We start from the raw sequence: 21,546 nt of genomic DNA, 5'->3' as shown, positions 1-21,546 counted from the left end.
AGGCAAAGAGGGATGATAGAGAGAGTGAGATAGAAATAGAGAGAGAAGGGGAGAGAGAGAGAGAAATTAACAAAGAACCACCCTATTCCATTGGTATTCCTTACAGTAGGGTGCACTCAGATGTGAAGTCTATAAGCCGATGCCAATGATGAATGGTCGAGCGAACAATAGCCCAGAAGAAGATGGTGGCGGTGAGGTCTATTCAGTGTGGTGCGTGATCTTGAGATCTCATCGATTTTTCAGCCAGTGCCTGTAAGGGTGAGCATTGATGGATAACGTTCCCTGTCTTGGGCTTCACTCTAACGCCCTCACGCCGGCCCGTGACCTTACGCCCAATGTCACTTGTATCCCCAGCAACACCAGCCACCGGTGAGGGCCAGATCGCTCAGAGAGTGAGGCACCTATGACAAGTGTTTTTTGTGTGGCCTGGCTGGCCTGTGTGATGGGGATTGGGGAGGTACGGTAGATTGTGTTCCTGTGGTGATGCTGATGGGTATTGTCAGGCGTAAGGGCACACGCATGGGTTTGACTGTTGAAACCACCAAGCAGAATCAAGAGCACTTCAAATCCAATTGTATTTGTCACATGCGCCGAATACAACAGGTGTAGAACTTACCGTGAAATGCTTACTTACAATCCCTTAACCAACAGTGCAGTTTAAAAAAAAACAGGGTTGAGATAATATTTACAAAATTAGCTAAAGTAACAAAATAACAATAATGAGGCTATATACAGGGGTTACTGGTACCGAGTCAATGTGCGGGGGTACAGGTTAGACGAGGTAATTTGTACATGTAGGCAGGGGTAAAGTGACTATGCATAGATAATAAACAGTGAGTAGCAGCAGTGCGGTAGCAGAGAGAACAGTCTATGACTTGGGTGACTGGAGTCTTTGACAATTTTTTGGGCCTTCCTCTGATACAGCCTAGTATATAGGTCCTGGATGGCAGGAAGCTTGGCCCCAGTGATGTACTGGGCTGTTGGCACTATCCTCTGTAGCGCCTTACGGTCAGATGCCGAGCAGTTGCCATACCAGGCAGTGATGCAACCGGTCAGGATGCTCTCGATGGTGCAGCTGTAAAACCTTTTGAGGATATGGGGATCCATACCAAATCTTTTCAGTCTCCTGAGGGGGAAAAAGCATTATCGTACCCTCTTCACAACTGTCTTGGTGTGTTTGGACCATGTTTGGACCAACGAACTGGAAAATCTCGCCCCGCTCCACTACAGCCCCGTCAATGTGAATGGGGGCATGTTCGGCCCTCCTTTTCCTGTAGTCCACGATCAGCTCCTTTGTCTTGCTCACATTGAGGGAGAGGTTGTTGTCCTGTCTAGGGTTTCCGGGATTATGGTGTTGATGTAGTGTATTCAAGAGAGAGTGTCGAAAACAGCAGGTCCGGGATAAGGTAGCACGCCCGGTGAACAGGTCAGCGTTCCTTAGCCGCAGGCAAAACAGAAGAAACTGGATCAGCAGCACGACCAGGTGGACTGGGGACAGCCAGGAGTCACCAGGCCAGGTAGTCCTGATGCATGGTCCTAGGGCTTATGTCCTCCTCCGAGATAGAGAGAGAGAGATGGGAGAATTAGATGGAGCATAATTAAGTTCACACAGGACACAACCTCTCCCTCAATGTGATCAAGAAAAGGGGGCTGATCGTGGACTACAGGAAAAGGCGGGCCGAACAGGCCCCCATTAACATTGACGGGGCTGAAGTAGAGTGGGTCGAGAGTTTCAAGTTCCTTGGTGTCCACATCATCAACGAACTAACATGGTCCAAACACACCAAGAAATGATCATGCTTTTTCCCCCTCAGGAGAATGAAAAGATTTGTCATGGATCCCCAGATCCTCAAAAAGTTTTACAGCTGCACCATCTAGAGCATCCTGACCGGTTGCGTCCCTGCCTGGTATGGCAACTGCTCGGCATCCGACCGTAAGGCACTACAGAGGGTAGTGGGTACGGCCCTGTACATCACTGAGGCCAAGCCTCCTGCCATCCAGGACCTATATAATAGGCGGTGTAAGAGGAAAGCCCATAATTGTCAGAGATTCCAGTCACCCAAGTCATAGACTGCTTACTGTGCTACCGCACGGCAAGCGGTACTGGAGCGCCAAGTCTAGGACCAAAAGGCTTCTTAATAACCTCTAGCGAGTCACAAACCCGGATCCGGGATCCCCCCCATCAAAAAAGCTGACTAGCATAGCCTAGCCTAAAGCCACAGGGATATCATATAATAAAATGTTCATGAAATCACAAGTCCAAGACACCAAATGAAAGATACACATCTTGTGAATCCAGCCATCATTTCTGATTTTTAAAATGTTTTACAGGGAAGACACAATATGTATTTCTATTAGCTAACCACCATAGCAAAAGACACAACTTTTTTTCCCACCATTTTTTTCCTGCATAGGTAGCTATCACAAATTCAACCAAATAAAGATATAAATAGTCACTAACCAAGAAACAACTTCATCAGATGACAGTCTAATAACATATTTATTGTATAGCATATGTTTTGTTCGAAAATTTTGCATATTTCAGGTATAAATCATAGTTTTACATTGCAGCCACCATCACAACTCTCACCAAAGCAACTAGAATAACTACAGAGAGCAACGTGAATGACCTAAATACTCATCATAAAACATTTATGAAAAATACACAGCGTACAGCAAATGAAAGACAAAGATCTTGTGAATCCAGCCAATATTTCAGATTCTTTAAGTGTTTTACAGCGAAAACACAATTTAGCATTATATTAGCTTACTACAATAGCCAACCACACAGCAGCATTGATTCATGCACGTTAGCGATAGCGAATAAACCAGCAAAAGATATTAATTTTTTCACTAACCTTCTCAAAACTTCATCAGATGACAGTCCTATAACATCATATTACACAATACATATAGAAAATGTGCATATTTAGCGGCACAAATCGTGGTTATACAATGAGAATAGTAGCCAAGCTGCCAACAAAATGTCGGGAGAAAACTTGGGAGAGGCACCTAATCTAATCAATAACTAATCATAAACTTGACTAAAAAATACAGGTTGGACAGCAAATGAAAGATACATTAGTTCTTAATGCAACCGCTGTGTTAGATTTTTTAAATTAACGTTACTACGACATACAGCGTGCGCTAAAGCGAGACCGCACCGAAATTCATGGCCGAATAATAGTTTTACATTTTTCAACAGAACAACGAATTAACATCATAAATAGTTCTTACTTTTTGATGAGCTTCCATCAGAATCTTGTGCAAGTGGTCCTTTGTCCAGAATCATCGTTGCTCGGTTGTAGATTGCCGTCTTCAACTTAGGAATTAGCAGCAAACATTAGCTATGTGGCCCAGACGTGCCCAACTCTTCATAACGCAGCACAAAGAAATATCCAAAAATCGCAATATACTGATATAAACTGATATAACTCGGTTTAAAATAACTACATTATGATGTCTTTAACACCTATATCGAATAAAATCAGAGCCGGATATATCTAAGGCCTATAACGAGAGCTTTTCAGAATGCCATCCTGAGGTCCTCCTTTGCGCCATGACGAACGTTGAAAAGAGTGCACCCCCGGTTCCATGAGCCTTTATATGGCCTCAGATCTGCCTAGCAACACCATTCCAATTCTCACTGCTTACTGACATCTAGGGGAAATCGTATGCAGTGCATGTTGACTCATAGATAACATGCAATTTAATAAACTGACCCTGGAACAGAGCATCGATTTCAGATTTCTCACTTCCTGACAGGAAGTTAGCTGCAACTTGAGTTCTGTTTTACTCACAGATATAATTCAAACGGTTTTAGAAACTAGAGAGTGTTTTCTATCCAATAGTAATAATAATATGCATATTGTACGAGCAAGAATTGAGTACGAGGCAGTTTAATTTGGGAACAAATTTTTACAAAGTTGAAATGGCGCCCCCTATTGACAAGAAGTTTTTAAGTAAAAAATAGATGTGTAAAAAATAAAAGTATCAAGTAATTAAAAACCTGTTTGGGCTAGATGTCCCGCTAGCGGAACAACTTCCGGTGAAACTGGAGGGCGCGCAATTCAAATAAATAATCATACAAATGATGGATATTAAACATTTAGGTTCAAACCGGTCTTATATCGGTTGAAAGCTTAAATTATTCTACCCCCAACCCCCGAGCTTCTACCCCCAAGCTATAAGACTGCTGAACAATTGACCCCCCCCCCCCCTCCATTTGTTTTGTACACTGCTGCTACTCGCTGTTTAATATCTATGCATAGTCACTTCACTACCTACGTGTACAAATTACCTCAACTAACCTGTACTCCCGCACACTGACTCGCTGTACCCCCTGTATATAGCCTCATAATTGTTATTGTATTGTAATACTTTAGATTTTTTTAAACTCTGGTTTATTTGGTAAATATTTTCTTAACTCTTCTTGAACTGCACTGTTGGTTAAGGGCTTGTAAAGTAAGCGTTTCACGGTACGGTCTACACCTGTTGTATTCTGCGCATGTGACAAATTAAGTTTGATTTGATTTGATTTTTATGATTTGACACCAGATAAGACAGGATCATTTCACCAGATTGGACAGATGATCCTAACCCCCCAGCACATACTGTAGACTACTGCAACATAGATACTGGAGGCTGAGACAAGGGGGGTCTGGGACACTGTGGCCCAGTCCGACCATACCCCACCACATAATTATTATTTTCCTGCTGTAGCAGACTAGCTCAAATTAAGATCCTACATCTGTATATAGAGCCTTTAAGTCATTTCTCTGAAGGCCATGTTATGTCTGTGTACTCTATGAACCCACAGTTATACCTACCACAGTGTGTGAACGTATAGGCTCTATGGGAACAGCAGCACTCACTAGTCTGTCGCAGTCAAGTTCCTCTTCTCTCTCTCTCTCTCTCTCTCTCTCTCTCTCTCTCTCTCTCTCCCTCCTCCAGTGTGGCGGCCGTGTGAACGAGAGAAAGTGACCTACATAACGCCGCTCGCTCGCCTCATCTGTCTTTTGCATTTCAAGAGGGATGAATAATTTACCGCCTTCCCTCCCTCCGCAACATGACAGGCCTCAATAAAATTAACCAAGTTAATGAGCGCCGGTTGAAAATCAACGCCCCTGAATTCAAAGGGGCTGCCGCGAGCAGGTGATCCCGGTCAACGCAGGTGGCTCGAGGAAGACCGCCACACGTCTTCTAGCGACTGTCTAGCGTTGTCCGGGCGCCAGCCACTCAAATACTTTGGGGGACGGCAGAGAGAGATGTATTGGTAGAGGAAATAATAGGCAGCTCTTTAGTATTCCACACCATTGTTTGCCATAGATCCTCTTTAGCAGGCTCCAGTACGGCTAAGCCCAGAGGAGTGCTGCAAACAATACAAAAGGACGGAGAGGATAGGAGCCTTATGCAGTGGTTTCGGTTGTGGCGGAAGGTGTCTACGTAACGGAAGATGTACATGTGTACTGTACGTAACGTTAAGCCAAACCCGTGGCTCTTGTAATCTTGGGACGGGTAACCGTGTCGAGGTCAATTATCAATATTGCGGCCTCTGTTTTCGTCGACAACGGATACAAAGCATAAATGCTGGCACACAGAGACATAGGCAAGGCACTGCCTTTACAAACACACACACACACACACACACACACACACACACACACACACACACACACACACACACACACACACACACACACACACACACACACACACACACACACACACACACACACACACACACACACACACACACACACAAACGCACACTTGCTCAACACAGCCGGGGAAATGTGCCGGAGTGTAGTCGTTTTATCAGGGTGAAAGCAGACGCCACGAGTGCACTTCTGCCTCCAAGCTACAGGCTGGGGCTCCATGGGAGGAAGTCAATTACGGCGAGATGAGCCTGCCTGGGGTGAACATACGGGAGGGAGATAACGTCGTGAGCAAGATGGCCACCGCCAGCTCCCAGCATTCCCCTGGCTGCCTGGGCGTCGAGCTCTGCTCTTTGCCCTCCTCCATATTTACAGGCAGATCGGGGACGTGCTGCTGGAACCAAATAAAGACCATCTGGAACCTGGAGAGCTGCCCAGTTGTCACACAACCCACCGCCTTGTTTGGGTCTGAATGCAGCAACTCTCACTACGTCTGGTGCCGTAGAAGCTACTGCAGTGCAGAGCTCGCGGAAGAGAGGGAGAATGTAGGCTGCTTTGTGTGTGGTGTTGTGTGTGAGATAGAAGTTTGAGCAGTTGAAGCTGTTTGAAAGACTAACTCTTAGGGTCCAGCCTGACTACACGCTCAGCTCTCATTGGAAGGCTTTGACAAGAGTAACATTAGCCTTTCCGTCCCGAAGCTTCTCGTTTTTTTGTGTGTGTGTGTGGATGTTGCGCATGAAAACAGGTTCCTCTGAGGCAAGGAGACTAGCAGCCGTCAAGCGTGTGGGATGACAATAACAGCAGCGTACTGCATAGGAAAACAGTGGGAGAAATCGTTTGTTGTTCTTTTCCGTGTGCCTCAGAGTGATTTGGGATTCAGCACACGCACCACCATACCCAGCACCACTCAAGCACTCATGTGGAGCCTGGATGAGTAGAGTAGACAGGGGGGTGTTAAGAGAGAGAGTGTGTGAGAGAGAGAGAGAGAGAGAGAGACACCCACAGACACACATCTGTGTCGCACACACACCTATGCCTACACGTGCGCAAACTCCCAAATACGCACGCACGCACGCACGCACACACACACACACACACACACACCTCATACTCAGTCCACACAGCCTACATATCCCACACATCCCCAACACAGGTTCACTTTTCCATAGCCCTCCCCTCCTAGGCTTTAGCTGTTGTGTGGCATTGGCTACATAATGCCTGAGGAAGTGCAGCAGCACAGGACAGCAGCAGTGGGGAAGGAAAGGAAGGGGAGAAAGGGGAGAAAAACCCATTCGAGAAAGCCTAAAGCTCCTTGCTGCTTTGGATTAGCAGTCTTCCGTTTCAAGCTACCATCGATGTAGATTGTTCTTCAAATGTTGGGGCAGAGAAGCGGTGGCGCTTCAGAGCGTAAGTCTGTCAGAAAAGCAATCAGCAGCTCCAGTGCGTTCCCTCCTGCAGTGGGCTGATTACAGGATTAGACTGAACCCTGTTTCCTGCCTTCCACTTGTGTGGTAAATCATTTCAGCGCCATAAAGACATTTGTGACAAAAGAGAAGTTAATTAAGATGAATTAACTTTTTAATGACGGCCGTACATTCTGACTTGTGCATGTGGCAAAAGGCGTTTGGTTCTAACTTCTTTTTATCTGTCTGATTTCTTTATTTCTTTCACCTTACTCCAGTTGGATGTTTTATTAGGCAGTTAAGATTCTCAAGGACAATAGCAATCTCTCCCGATCTGCTACTAGCCTGGTTGACATAGACATACAAGTGCTTTCCCTTTAACGCTGACTTGGTACCTAACGGAATGGTTGAGAATTATTTTATTTTCTACTTCGTATTCTAACATATAGTACATATAGTACTCATATAGTACGCCAGCCAGGCCTGCTGAGGTGTGTGTGTGTCTGTGTGTGTGTGTGTGTGTGTGTGTGTGTGTGTGTGTGTGTGTGTGTGTGTGTGTGTGTGTGTGTGTGTGTGTGTGTGTGTGTGTGTGTGTGTGTGTGTGTGTGTGTGTGTGTGTGTGTGTGTGTGTGTGTGTGTGTGTGTGTGTGTGTGTGTGTGTGTGTGTGTGTGTGTGTGTGTGTGTGTGCGTGCGTGCGTGCGTGTGCGTGCGTGCGTGCGAGTGTGCCTGCCTGCCTGCGTGCGTGCGTGCGTGCGTGGCTCCAGTGTATGTGTGTCTATGAGCCAGGCATGCATACTGACTAATGGAGCTTGGTCTTCGGCGCTTAAGCTCAGAGCCTGGCCGACTGTCTGCTCTGTGTAGGAGGAGGTAGGCTCTGCTACTGCATGCCTATGAGAAACAACCAGAGATCAAGTGCGTGTGTGTTTGACGGTCCCTGCCTGTAGAGGGGGGCCAGGGACAGCCTCTGTATCCCTGGTGTCCCTGCTGATTTACATTCTGCTGGTGTAGGCTGGAGTTTCACACAGCACACCCCATACACTGACGTTCAATCATCTCTCTCCCTCTCTGTTTGCATCCTCCCTCTCTCGACACACCACGCACACACTCCCCCCTTTCTCCCTCTCCCCTGTCACTTTCCATCCCTCTCTCTGTGTGCTATGCACTGTGTGTATACGTGTGGAAGTGTGATTCTGTTCATATGCCCTCTACTGCCCTGTCCTTCTGTGAACCCTTCTCTTGAGACAAATCGAGGGCTGGGCAGCCCAGCCAACATCTCCCACAGGAAACACATTCAAATCAACACATCCACTTTGCACGGCAAATGCACCACAAATCAAGTGACTAAATCAACGTGTTAGTTGCAGCTGTAGGGAGACCAGGGCTTATTATGATGGTCTCTCAGCCTATACAGCTGCAGAAGGATCTCCCTCTCATTCTCTCTCACCCCCCCCCCCCCCCTCTCTCTCTCTCTCTCTCTCTCTCCTGTCTCTCCTTTCTCTCTCCCCTCTCTCTCTCTCTCTCTCTCTCTCTCTCTCCTGTCTCTCCTTTCTCTCTCCTCTCTCTATATACAGTGCCTTTAAAAGTATTCAGAGTATTCAAAGTATTCAGACCCATTAAATAAAAAAAATCCTCAGCAATCTACACACAATACCCCACAATAGAAAAAGTGAAAACAGGTTTTTTGAATTTTACGTAAGTATTCAGACCCTTTGCTATGAGACTCGAAATTGAGCTCAGGTGCATCCTGTTTCTGTTGCTATCCCTTGAGATGTTTCTACAACTTGATTGGAGTCCACCTGTGGTAAATTCAATTGATTAAACATGATCTGGAAAGGCACACACCTGTCTATATAAGGTCCCACAGTTGACAGTGCATGTCAGAGCAAATACCAAGCCATGAGGTTGAAGGAAGTGTCCCTAGAGCTCCGAGACTGGATTGTGTCGAGGCACAGATCTGGGGAAGGGTACCAAAACATGTCTGCATCATTGAAGGCCCCCAAGAACACAGTGGCCTCCATCATTCTTAGATGGAAGAAGTTTGGAACCAACAAGACTCTTCCTAGAGCTGGCCGCCTGGCCAAACTGGGCAATCGGGGGAGAAGAGCTGATGGTCACTCTGACAGAGCTGTCCCATCTCCTCTGTGGAGATGGGAGAACCTTCCAGAAGGACAAACATCTCTGCAGCAGTCCACCAATCAGGCCTTTATGGTAGAGTGGCCAGACGGATGCCACTACTCAGTAAAAGGCACATGACAGCCCACTTGGAGTTTGGCAAAAGGCACCTAAAGACTCTCAGACCATGAGAAACAAGGTTCTCTCGTCTGATGAAACCAAGATTGAACTCTTTGGCCTGAATGCCAAGCGTCACATCTGGAGGAAACCTGGCACCCTCCCTACGGTGAAGCATGGTGGTGGCAGCATCATGCGGTGGCGAGGTTTTTCAGCAGCAGGAACTGGGAGACTAGTCAGGATCGAAGCAAAGATGAACGGAGTACAGTACAGAGAGATCCTTGATGAAAACCTGCTCCAAAGCGCTCAGGACCTCAGACTGGGGCAAGGTTCACTTTCCAACAGGACAACAACCCTAAGCACACAGGAACATGTCAAGGGGTCTGAATACTTTCCGAAGGCACTTTATCTCTCCCCTCTAACTGCCCCCCCCCCCCCCCCCCCCCCTTTTTCTCTCTCTCTCTCTCTCCCTCTCTGTCCTGTGGACGGGAGCTGGTGCTGGGGGATCAGAGCAGCACATCAAAGCAGAAGGGGATCAATAGAAGCCATGTACGCCCCCCTACCCCCCCCCCCCCCCCCCCTCCCTACATCACTTTGATGGAAGCCTGACCGACGAGGCGTTCTCCCCCTGTGATCTAGGCCCCCATCTGGGACTGGGAGCTCTGATTGGAGCAGGGGTTGAGGTTGCAGGGTTCTCATTTCTGTTGGTGGATGGTAGATAGTATGTTGGCTGTGCGTGAACTCTGGGTAGTTGGTAGCTTTACTCAGGGGCTCTGACAGTGATCTGCACACCAATTATGGTTGAGTATTTCAGCTATAACACAAGCTATCAAATGCAGAGACGTTTACTTTATTTGTTTGTGAGTGTTGGTGTGAGTTGGTGCGGGTGCTAGAGTTGAGTGCGGGGGGTGGGTGGGTGCGTCTGTGTGTGTCTGTGTGTCTGTGTGTATGTGTGAGTGAGTGAGCCTGGGAGGTTATCAGCTGTACCCTGAGCAGAGCAGGCAGAAGAGCAGCAGGGCTGGAACAGCAGCCAGAAAGCCAGATGAATGACCTAGAGAGAGGACATCTCTGTCTGACACAGCCCCTATACAAATACAACTAAAGTTCCAAGGCCTATTCACGAAAAGACATACAAACAGAGAGAAACTAACCCCCCCCCCCCCCCCCCCACACACATACTCAAACATACACACACATACACACAAACACTCAAACACAGAGATGGCAACACTACACACAGTACATACACAGTGGCACACAGCATGAAGTGTGTGTGAAGAATGTTCTGTTTTGGGGGCCTTTTACCTCGGCAGCCCTGCTGACCCCCAGGGACAGAGGAAGGGATCGGAATGAAAGCCTCTGTGTCTGATGCCTGCTGGGAAGGGAAGGCTTCTTCCTTTTATCTCCCCAGAAATGCATATGCATCAGGAGGCATCACTTTTAAAGCATTCCCCTGAAGTCTCCCTCCACTGCCTGCATGTCTCAGGGTCTCAGGATTCACACATGAAACAAGAGCCTCTTCCATGAGAGAGAAAGAGAGAGAGCGAGAGAGAGCGTGGAGAGAGAGCGAACGAGAAAGAAGAGAGGAGAGAGAGAGAGAGCAAATGAGAGAGAAGAGAGAGAGAGACACCGAGAAGAGGAACTTGACTGCGACAGACTAGTGAGAGAGAGAGAAAGTATGGAGAGAGAGAGAGAGCGAATGAGAGAGAAGAGAGGAGAGAGAGAGCGAGAGAGACCAGGAGATTCTTCAGAGAGAGAGAGAGTTTGAAGCCCAGAGAGAGGAGTGCTCCTGTAACCTGACCTTGGAGCTACGCTGGGACTAAGAGACACCTTTATCAGTGTCACTGTCCCCAGGAGAGACAATGGGATGAAGGGGGATGGAAAAGAGCAAGGGAGGGGTGTCCCTATAGAATCACTAGGAGGTTGTGAGCGCTGACCATGACTCCACACATGACTGATAAGAAGAGAGGTGCGTCCACTTTCCTGTGAGCCCAACTGTTTGTGACTCTTAGTCACAATTAAAAGGAAGTCTGTTTTTGACAGCTATCATAAACAGAACATGTATGCGGGGCAATAGTCAGCTTGGAACTGTTTGTTATGCAGGCATTAGGTCATCTGTGGAAGATATTGATATATATATATATCTAGCTTCGCTGCCTTGGAAACTGTCCGTACAGTGTGCTGTACAATAAATGAAATGCAGGTACGGTGATAAACAGAGACACTGACTCCAAGTGAGGTCACCATTGATCATCTGAGATCTCCCTCCCGTCCCCCTAGACTTCTCTCACAGTTGCCTCTCACTCCTCCGCCTCCCATCCTCCCTCCCTCTCTGAGACAGAAGTGTGAGAGAGGCTCTCCTCCCCGGGGTCCTTCCCATTCCAAAACAGGCATGTTGCAGCAGATCGGCACCTCCCTTCAGACTAGCACCTGGGTCTCACAGAGGAACAGGGGAACAGGGGAGCTGGGCCTCCGACAGTAGCATGGAACACTGCCTGGGCCTGGGGGAATACAGCACGGCTCTATGGCTGAAACATACCGCACCGCCCTATGACAGATGACTGCAACATACAGCACTGCCCTGTAAATGAAACATCCAGCGTTGTCCTACGACGGAAATGACTGAAACATACAACACTGCCCTATGACTGAGATGACTGCAACATGCCGCATTGTCCTTGGAAACCTACAGCACTAAACCCAATTAATCAGGAAGACAGACATACATTTCATGCATTGATTTACCTTGGTCGAAACAGGATTTTCTGTCAATACCGAACAACAGTATTGACAGCCTGACTACAATCTAATAATTCCCATGAATGCCTAAACTTACGCCCATCCCCCTAGCCTACTTGAAAGGTAACATCGCTCACTGTTGCCCCTAGTGGCCGGTTTCCACGTCATCTCCTCAGACATGGATGGACGTCGAATATTGACTTGTATCAGGGGTGACCTGCCTGGGACTGTCTACCACAATTATCTGGGCTCTCTTTTCTTTTACCTGTAGATTTTCTATAGATTCTCTACATCCCTAACCTGTTCTCTAACTCAGTCTTTATCCCAGCTCCCTCCTGTTTTTATAGCTTTCTCCTTGGTTCTCCCTGTTCAAGACATTGTGTAATTGCTGTGTGATTGAGGGGATGAGGAAGATAGCATAAGAGAGAGAGAGAGCGAGAGAGAAGGTAAACTAAGGTTAAGCACACAACAAACAGGAGATAGCAGTCTGATGCATTCTGATTCATGCGCAGCCCTTTAACTTTTTTGTTCTTCCTGAAACACTGCTTGGACAGGAAGGGACGTCATAGATGGGTTTCGGTCCACACACGCAGTCACGCATCACACTCGCGCACACACACACACACAAAGACATTAGACATGGCATCATCTCTGCCTTCATCTCCTGCAGCCTAGGTCAGCTCCTTTCATTCGTGCTTAAAGTCTTGTTGGAGAGAGAGAGAGAAAGAGAGCGAAAGATAGAGAGAGAGGAGAGAGAGAGGGAAAGAGAAAGAGAGAGAGAGAGAGAGAGAAGAAAGAGAGAGCAGAGAGGAGAGAGAGAGCAGAGAAAGAGGGAAAGAGGGAAAGAGAAAAAGAGCGAGAGAGAGAGAGAGAAAGAGGGAAAGAGAAAAAGAGCGAGAGAGAGAGAGAGAAAGAGAGAAAGAGAAAGAGAAGAGAGAGAGAGAGGAGAGAGCAGAGAGAGAGGGAAAGAGAGAGAGGAGAGAGAGAGCGCTGTCTGTGATGTGTATTTATCGATGCTGGCTGCTGTCTCGGGCTTGTCCTTAACAACAAACAGACAGAGCAGAGCAGAGCTGAGCGCCGGTGCTGTGGGTTGTTCTCACAGCCTGGGTGGAATGTATTATTTAAGGGAGAAGCCTTTAACTAGGTCACACCACCATAGCCTACAAACCAGCCTCATCAAAATACAAGCGCTCCTCTCTTTCTTTCGTTCTTTCTTTCTTTCGTTCTTTCGTTTTTTTCGTTCATTCATTCGTTCTTCCTCTCGTCTCTCTTCCGACTGGGCACAGAATTCAATTCAACGTCTATTCCACGTTAGTTCAATATAACTGGGCTCCAGTCCCTGGTTCGAATCCAGGCTGAATCACATTCGGCCGTGATTGGGAGTCCCACAGGGTGGCACATAATTGGCCCAGCATCATCCGGGTAGGCCGTCATTGTAAATACAAATGTGTTCTTAACTGACGTGCCTAGTTAAATAAAATAAATAAGAAAATGTCATTGAAATGACATAAAAACAACGTTGATTCAACCAGTGTGGTTTCTTCTCTTCTCTTTCTTCCTCCCTCTCAATGTCCTTGTCCTGAGCTCACTCATGGCTGACGGATGGAATTGGATAAAGGAATGCAGAGCGGTGTGTGTTTGTGTGTTTGTGGGTAGGGGGGGGGGGTGGAGATACAGAGAGATGGAGGGGAAGAGAGATGGTTGTTAGGAGACCACCTCCGTGGCTAATTTTGGAGCTGGGTACACAGTAGGAAGGGCTGCTGCTCTGCAAACAGGGCACAGAGGCAGCGGGGAGGTTTGGAAGACACCACTTTTCATCTCTGTTGCCTTTCTCTCTCTCTTTCTCTCTTTCATTCACCTCTCTCTCTCTCCCTCTCTCACACACACACACACTCATGCTATCTTTCTTTCTCCCTACCTTCCTCTTTCACTCTCTCTAGAACCCCACTAACAAAGGTCTCACGGGGAGAAGCAGAGGAGAGCGAGGAGGGAGAAAAAGAAAAGGAGAGAGAGTGAAAGAGTGAGGGAGACCCCCTTAAGAGACTGATGAATTATAAACAAAGAGTCAGCAGAGGATGGCAGAGAGAGAGAGAGAGGGAGAGAGAGAGAGAGAGAGAGAGAGAGAGAGAGAGAGAGAGAGAGAGAGAGAGAGAGAGAGAGAGAGAGAGAGAGAGAGAGAGAGAGAGAGAGAGAGAGAGAGAGAGAGAGAGAGAGAGAGAGAGAGAGAGAGAGAGAGAGAGAGAGAGAGAGAGAGAGAGAGAGACACAGGTCACCCAAAGGCATTTCAAGAGATCGCCTCTTTTCATAAATATACCATTAGCCTTTCATGGCAAAGAGAGATAGAGAGAGAGACAGAGAGAGAGAGCACACTGAGTGAGGTGAATTCTCTATCTCTCTCTCTCTCCCACACACACACACACACACACATGCACACAACCACACACCCCCATCCCCCTCAACACACCAGGCATAACAACGAGACAAGCCATAAGAAATAATTAGCCATGGGGCTAGTGTGATGCGGCCACCCCATTCACATGGTGACAGCCACTGTCATGTGGCATGTTTATCATGACCATCTACTGCTAGCTCTCTCTCTCTGTCTCTCTCTCCCTCTCTCTGTCTCTCTTTATCTCTGTCTCTCTTTATCTCTCTCCTTGCCACCATGGCCAATGCCTGGCTGTGTGTGACAAACGCTCCCCTCTCTCTGCTTCATCACCATCTATCCAGTGGACCATCTGGCTGTGTTAATGAATTCCCCCTCATTTGCATGGCTGATAAGAGCTATGCTCGTTTGGCTGACTGGATAACCAAGGGGGCTGCCGCATTCCGCCGGGCTCCGCAGAGAGAGAGGCGTGTGGTGGGGGATGAGAGAGACAGAACCCTATGGAGAGGGGTAATGACTGGGTGTGTGTGTGTGTGTGTGTGTGTGTGTGTGTGTGTGTGTGTGTGTGTGTGTGTGTGTGTGTGTGTGTGTGTGTGTGTGTGTGTGTGTGTGTGTGTGTGTGTGTGTGTGTGTGTGTGCCCGTGTGTGTGTGTGCCCGTGTGTGTGTGTGCCCGTGTGTGTGTGTGTGTGTGCCCGTGTGTGTGTGTGCCCGTGTGTGTGTGTGCCCGTGTGTGTGTGTGTGTGCCCGTGTGTGTGTGTGTGCGTGCGTGTGTGTGTGTGTGCCCGTGTGTGTGTGTGTGCCATTGCAGAGATACTGTGTGTGGAAGTAAATCAGATCCCTAAAGCTCCCCAGTCCTATCGTCCCAACATTTGTCACTGCCACCAAGGAGACATAACCCCCCCCCCCCCCATCCCCCCTCTATCATCCCACAGCTCTGCCTCAGCACAGAAAACACAGGAGGTTCCCCCCACTCCTCCTCCCGTCACCCCCCCCCCCCCCCCTTTTTTTTCTCCCAAGTCTCCCCTGCCTCTCCTGGCTCCCTCAAAGCCTTTCCTTAATTATTGGTTATGTTTCTCCCCTGTCTATAGAACATGGGGATAGTTTACCATGCCCAGCTATGTGTGTTCTCAGCCCAGCCGGCTGTCATTCACCCGTCTGCTTCATTTCCCCCTCCACACAGACAGTTGTATTGTGGCAGAGAGGCAGAGGAGAGCCAGACAGACTGTAGGCAAGCTTAATAGGGGAGGCATTGATGCTGGCTGCCTGCAACAGAGCCTGTCTTGGCTGGGTGTGATTCATATCTCGGTGCCTCTCTGTGTGTGTGTGAGTGCATGCATGAGTGTGTGAGTGTGTGAGTGTGCGCGTGCGCACGTGTATGCGTGCGTGAGTGTGTGAGTGCGTGCGTGAGTGTGTGCGTGCGTGTGGGGGGGACACTGTGAAGCACAATATATCTTATCGATCCGTCTTTTTTTAAAGGCAGCATCGAGGGGGAACGTTGTCCTTGAGCAGTACAATACATCACACACACACGCACCTCCCGATCGGGAGGCTTTCCAGCCCAGATTTATCATCGGGTAGTGAGTTTTGAGTCAATATTATTAATTAAAGATAATCTTGTGATTGTCAGATACGTCTTTGTCACATTACAGCCACTGTAAATTAGATTCCCTCCAATAACAAAGTACCTTGGAGAAATATGTTATTGGAAACTGAGAAAGGTAGAAATGTCCCAGATCACTGGAAGTTAATGGCTTTAATTCTTCATACGAGAAAAAATACCTCGGCCCTCTTAGTATTTAGTGCAAAAATACCAACAAAAAAAGCTTTTATGATTTGGTATTTCCACAAGGACATAAAAATGCCACTTTTTAACTTTTTAACTTTCTTTAATTCCGTTGACCCTCAGAACAGATGCCCTATTCCCCACAAAGTGCACTAAATACAGAATAGGGTGCCATTTAGGCTGCAGCCCTTTCAACACTTTCACAGCGTGACCATCCAACCTCTGTTTTCAGGAGCAATTTTGCCTGTTTCCCTGCTGCTAATTTACTGATGAAGCTCATTACTGTGCTTAGAAAAGCATTTCTCAGACAGCTGCCATTAGAAACGACCAACGTAAAGTCTAGATTCTCACTATTCTATACTGACCACCTCAGCTCGAAGGTAACACAACCCACACAAAGACTACACTGTAGTCTAGCTAGTCTGTGTCCTTTGTCTCTGCCCCTCTCTCTCTCTCTCTTGCCCCCCTGAGAGTGCTGAGTTTTTAATGGTTGTCCACTAGTTTCAGCAGCAGGAGCTGTCCACTAGGTTCAGCACCAGGAGCTGTCCACCAGGTTCAGTAGCAGGAGCTGTCCACTAGGTTCAGCACCAGGAGCTGTCCACTAGGTTCAGCACCAGGAGCTGTCCATAGAGAGAATCTCAATTGGATTAGCTTGATTCCTCGCGTCCTCTCCTTGCGTCCTCTCCTCACCTCCTTTTGAAAAAGGTCAAAAGTAATCTAAATTAAACATAACGCTCCTTCTCCACTGGAATGTCATCAGGCAAATTGTTCACAGAGGAATAATCCCAAGATACATGTGTAAAGTGGTCCAAATAATTAGCTAGCTGTGCTAGACATTTTATAGGTAAATTAATAAGTAGCGTATCGATTTTAAATGTGTCTCTGCCCCTCTGTCTCTCTCTCTCTCTCTTGCCCCCCTGAGAGTGCTGAGGTTTTAATGGTTGTCCACTAGTTTCAGCAGCAGGAGCTGTCCACTAGTTTCAGCCTCAGGAGCTGTCCACTAGGTTCAGCACCAGGAGCTGTCCACTAGGTTCAGCCCCAGGAGCTGTCCACTAGGCTCAGCCCCAGGAGCTGTCCACTAGTTTCAGCCCCAGGAGCTGCCCACTAGGTTCAGCACCAGGAGCTGTCCACCAGGTTCAGCACCAGGAGCTGTCCACTAGTTTCAGCCCCAGGAGCTGTCCACTAGGTTCAGCCCCAGGAGCTGTCCACTAGGTTCAGCCCCAGGAGCCGTCCAGAGTTCACTGCTAACTGCTGTAGCCTACACTGTGTCCAATGTGGATCCATGAAGAGTGACTGATGGATTTAGATGGTCAGTTATGGCTTAGGCTAAATTTCCTTCAGCAGCAGAAAACATATCACTGATATTCCACTTTAAAAAATTAACAATGATCCTGTATTACTAATGGGCAATCTATATTTCCTTAAGCAGCATTTACATCTCAAATCAAATCAAATTGTTTTGGCCACATACACATACAGTGGGGAGAACAAGTATTTGATACACTGCCGATTTTGCAGGTTTTCCTACTTACAAAGCATGTAGAGGTCTGTAATTTCTATCATGGGTACACTTCAACTATGAGAGACGGAATCTAAAACAAAAATCCAGAAAATCACATTGTATGATTTTTAAGTAATTAATTTGCATTTTATTGCATGACATAAGTATTTGATACATCAGAAAAGCAGATCTTAATATTTGGTACAGAAACCTTTGTTTGCAATTACAGAGATCATACGTTTCCTGTAGTTCTTGACCAGGTTTGCACACACTGCAGCAGGGATTTTGGCCCACTCCTCCATACAGATCTTCTCCAGATCCTTCAGGTTTCGGGGCTGTCGCGGGGCTATACGGACTTTCAGCTCCCTCCAAAGATTTTCTATTGGGTTCAGGTCTGGAGACTGGCTAGGCCACTCCAGGACCTTGAGATGCTTCTTACGGCGCCACTCCTTAGTTGCCCTGGCTGTGTGTTTCGGGTCGTTGTCATGCTGGAAGACCCAGCCACGACCCATCTTCAATGCTCTTACTGAGGGAAGGAGGTTGTTGGCCAAGATCTCGCGATACATGGCCCCATCCATCCTCCCCTCAATACGGTGCAGTCATCCTGTACCCTTTGCAGAAAAGCATCCCCAAAGAATGATGTTTCCACCTCCATGCTTCACGGTTGGGATGGTGTTCTTGGGGTTGTACTCATCCTTCTTCTTCCTCCAAACACGGCGAGTGGAGTTTAGACCAAAAAGCTCTATTTTTGTCTCATCAGACCACATGACCTGCTCCCATTCCTCCTCTGGATCATCCAGATGGTCATTGGCAAACTTCAGACGGGCCTGGACATGCGCTGGCTTGAGCAGGTGGACCTTGCGTGCGCTGCAGGATTTTAATCCATGACGGTGTAGTGTGTTACTAATGGTTTTCTTTGAGACTGTGGTCCCAGCTCTCTTCAGGTCATTGACCAGGTCCTGCCGTGTAGTTCTGGGCTGATAACTCACCTTCCTCATGATCATTGATGCCCCACGAGGTGAGATCTTGCATGGAGCCCCAGACCGAGGGTGATTGACCGTCATCTTGAACTTCTTCCATTTTCTAATAATTGCGCCAACAGTTGTTGCCTTCTCACCAAGCTGCTTGCCTATTGTCCTGTAGCCCATCCCAGCCTGTTGCATGTCTACAATTTTATCCCTGATGTCCTTATACAGCTCTCTGGTCTTGGCCATTGTGGAGAGGTTGGAGTCTGTTTGATTGAGTGTGTGGACAGGTGTTTTTTATACAGGTAACGAGTTCAAACAGGTGCAGTTAATACAGGTAATGAGTGGAGAACAGGAGGGCTTCTTAAAGAAAAACTAACAGGTCTGTGAGAGCCGGAATTCTTACTGGTTGGTAGGTGATCAAATACTTATGTCATGCAATAAAATGCAAATGAATTACTTAAAAATCATACAATGTGATTTTCTGGATTTTTGTTTTAGATTCCGTCTCTCACAGTTGAAGTGTACCTATGATAAAAATTACAGACCTCTACATGCTTTGTAAGTAGGAAAACCTGCAAAATCGGCAGTGTATCAAATACTTGTTCTCCCCACTGTATTTAGCAGATGTTATTGTGGTTGTAGCGAAATGCTTGTGTTCCTAGCTCAAACAGTGCAGCAATATCTAACCCTAACCCTAACAAAACATTTCGCTGATATTCCACTTAAAAATTGTTTTTACAGTGATCCTGTACTAATCATGAGCAATCTATATTTCCACACTACTAACAGAGGGAATTAAAATACGACGCTTGAACACCCAGTGTATAAGGACAGTGCTCACATACAGAACAGTCCTGGGTGTTGGTTTATATTTTCCATCATGTTCCCATGTGAATTAGCTAGTGATTCCCAAATACAACATCAAACACAGGCGCTAGCTATCCTGGCGCATCTCCCTCTACTGCACGCGCTCCGCTCCAGAGATGACACAACCGCTCTGTGGGGAGAGAGAGCCACCGCTGCCTGCGCCGCACAATGTCTACCGCTCTGAATTAAAACAGGAAAGAGAGGGGGGGGGGGGGGGGCGATAGAACGAGAGAGAGTGAGAGAGACTGAGTGAGAGACAGGGAGGTAGAGACAGAGACAGAGTGAGGTGGGGAATGTGATTCCAGCCTAGCGCTCTGTTGGCTGGCTAGGAGAGGCAGAGAATCTAGGCTTGGCAGTGGGCTTGGCTTGGTTCATCTCTGCCTTTCTTTCCCCCTCTCGCTCTCTGTGTGGGCAGCAGTCGTCGTCATTGGTTCCTCTTGGGTTTGCCGTGGTTGCCTGGAGAGCCGACGGTGGTTGGGGACCGGTGGGAGGGTAAGTCAGACGCCTTCCTCTCTGGGTTGTGTTCTGCTGCAGTGCCTTGTTCGAAAAGGGTCTCTCTATCTCTCTCTCTCTCTCTCTCTCTCTCGCCTGCTCGCCTGCTCGCCTCACACATTCTACATACAGACCCTGCCTGTTTCCCCCTCCCTCCTCCCTCCCGCCTTCTCTCCTCCCTGTCTGTGTCTCCACCGCTCTCTCCTCTGCCTCCCTCCCTTGTTTTTCTCTAAAGTGGCTGCAGCTCCCCTTCCATTCACTTCTCTCCCTCCATTTCTCAAGTGCTACAGGAATGAGCAGAACCCCCTGATTCTGATGACAGTGACAAAGAAAGAGTGAAAGAAAGGAAGGAGGGAAGTACAGAAGAGAGAGGGAGGTGAGAGAAAGAGAGAGAAGAAAGGAAGGGAAGAGAGAGAAATTGCCAGTGTCGAAAACGAAGTGTGTGAGAGAAAGAGAGAGCGAGAGGGAGACTGGTTGCAGACTGACTTTCAGACAACTGGGAGAGGAAGCTAAGAGCTTTTTACCGTCGCCATCTCAGTAGGTTTCTTTCTACACTTTGCTTGCTCCTGTTCTATATCGTGGTTGTGTCATCTCAGTTTTGTCTGTTATGAACATAGAGAGAGGCTAGTCGACTGTGAATAGTGAGACTAGGGCTGTGGTAAACATTCCAGCACACAATGTTGACAACATGCTTCATCTCTGAAGGGATTATGGTGTGGAGCTACTTTCCTTGCAATGAGAAAAATGCCACTTACTGTGAGTTAGGACAGATGGATGTGGTCCATAAGGCTAATATATGTATTTGCCATGTATAGGGAGCAGTTGCTACTATTAAAATGATGATTCATTCAAATCTCGATACAAACAGTGTCTCTGCATGAGTGTGTCGGTTGCTGTTTGTTGTTTTGTTTTTGTTTCGACAAAGTTCTGCAAGGGCTTGAGGTAGGGATGCTACCACTAAAGTTTATCTTCATGATGTTTGGCTAGTTACCTCAGTAATGGACACTACTAGTATGAGCCGCGCTAACACTTACTGTAGCTAGTACATATTATAATAAACAACTGCAATGTCTATCCATCATTGACCACAAATACATTCATTGTCCAATTAAAATCTTTTTTAAAAGCTTATTTTTTTTTATATATATATAGTTGCAAAACTGACATATACTCCTTTGTAAGAGAGATACCTCTATTGTATAGAAACCTTACATAAAAGGGAGTGTTAAAAAGCTATTTACAGAACTTAATATGTTATCAGAAATGATTGTGCTATCTGAAACAAATATACATTTGATCTGAATGCTCATCATACTATTCCAGGAGTGGAACACAAACTGGAATAAGTGATACATCTAGTAGGCTTCTCTTTGTTGAGCATGGTCAAAGTTACGCATACTTCAATTGCAGTTTTGAGCAGACAGGATGAAATATACATGTACATCTCCAGCATTTTCACTTAACGGTCAATCACACGGCGATAGCTTTGACTTGAATGGTGGGTTAGTTGCTACGGTAA

General features: G+C 47.1%; 1 protein-coding gene across 9 annotated transcripts in view; it reads left to right on the top strand.

Annotated features, from left to right (window-relative positions):
* The first annotated feature begins 19,767 nt into the window (after positions 1-19,767).
* Positions 19,768-21,546, top strand: part of myt1la (myelin transcription factor 1-like, a) — a 49,342-nt gene continuing 47,563 nt past the window's right edge. For 4 of the 9 annotated variants that reach the window (XM_071370634.1, XM_071370633.1, XM_071370632.1 and 1 more), the window contains exon 1: positions 20,171-20,564. The gene's annotated coding sequence lies outside the window, so the exon portion shown is untranslated. Of the gene's footprint in view, positions 20,028-20,170; positions 20,565-21,546 lie in introns of those variants that run through there. The other 5 variants (XM_071370638.1, XM_071370637.1, XM_071370635.1 and 2 more) reach the window with 3 other exon arrangements.

This window comes from Salvelinus alpinus, chromosome 27, assembly GCF_045679555.1.
Source record: "Salvelinus alpinus chromosome 27, SLU_Salpinus.1, whole genome shotgun sequence".
In the NCBI taxonomy this organism is placed as follows: Eukaryota; Metazoa; Chordata; class Actinopteri; order Salmoniformes; family Salmonidae; genus Salvelinus; species Salvelinus alpinus.
This window is presented reverse-complemented; position numbering and strand designations above follow the sequence as displayed.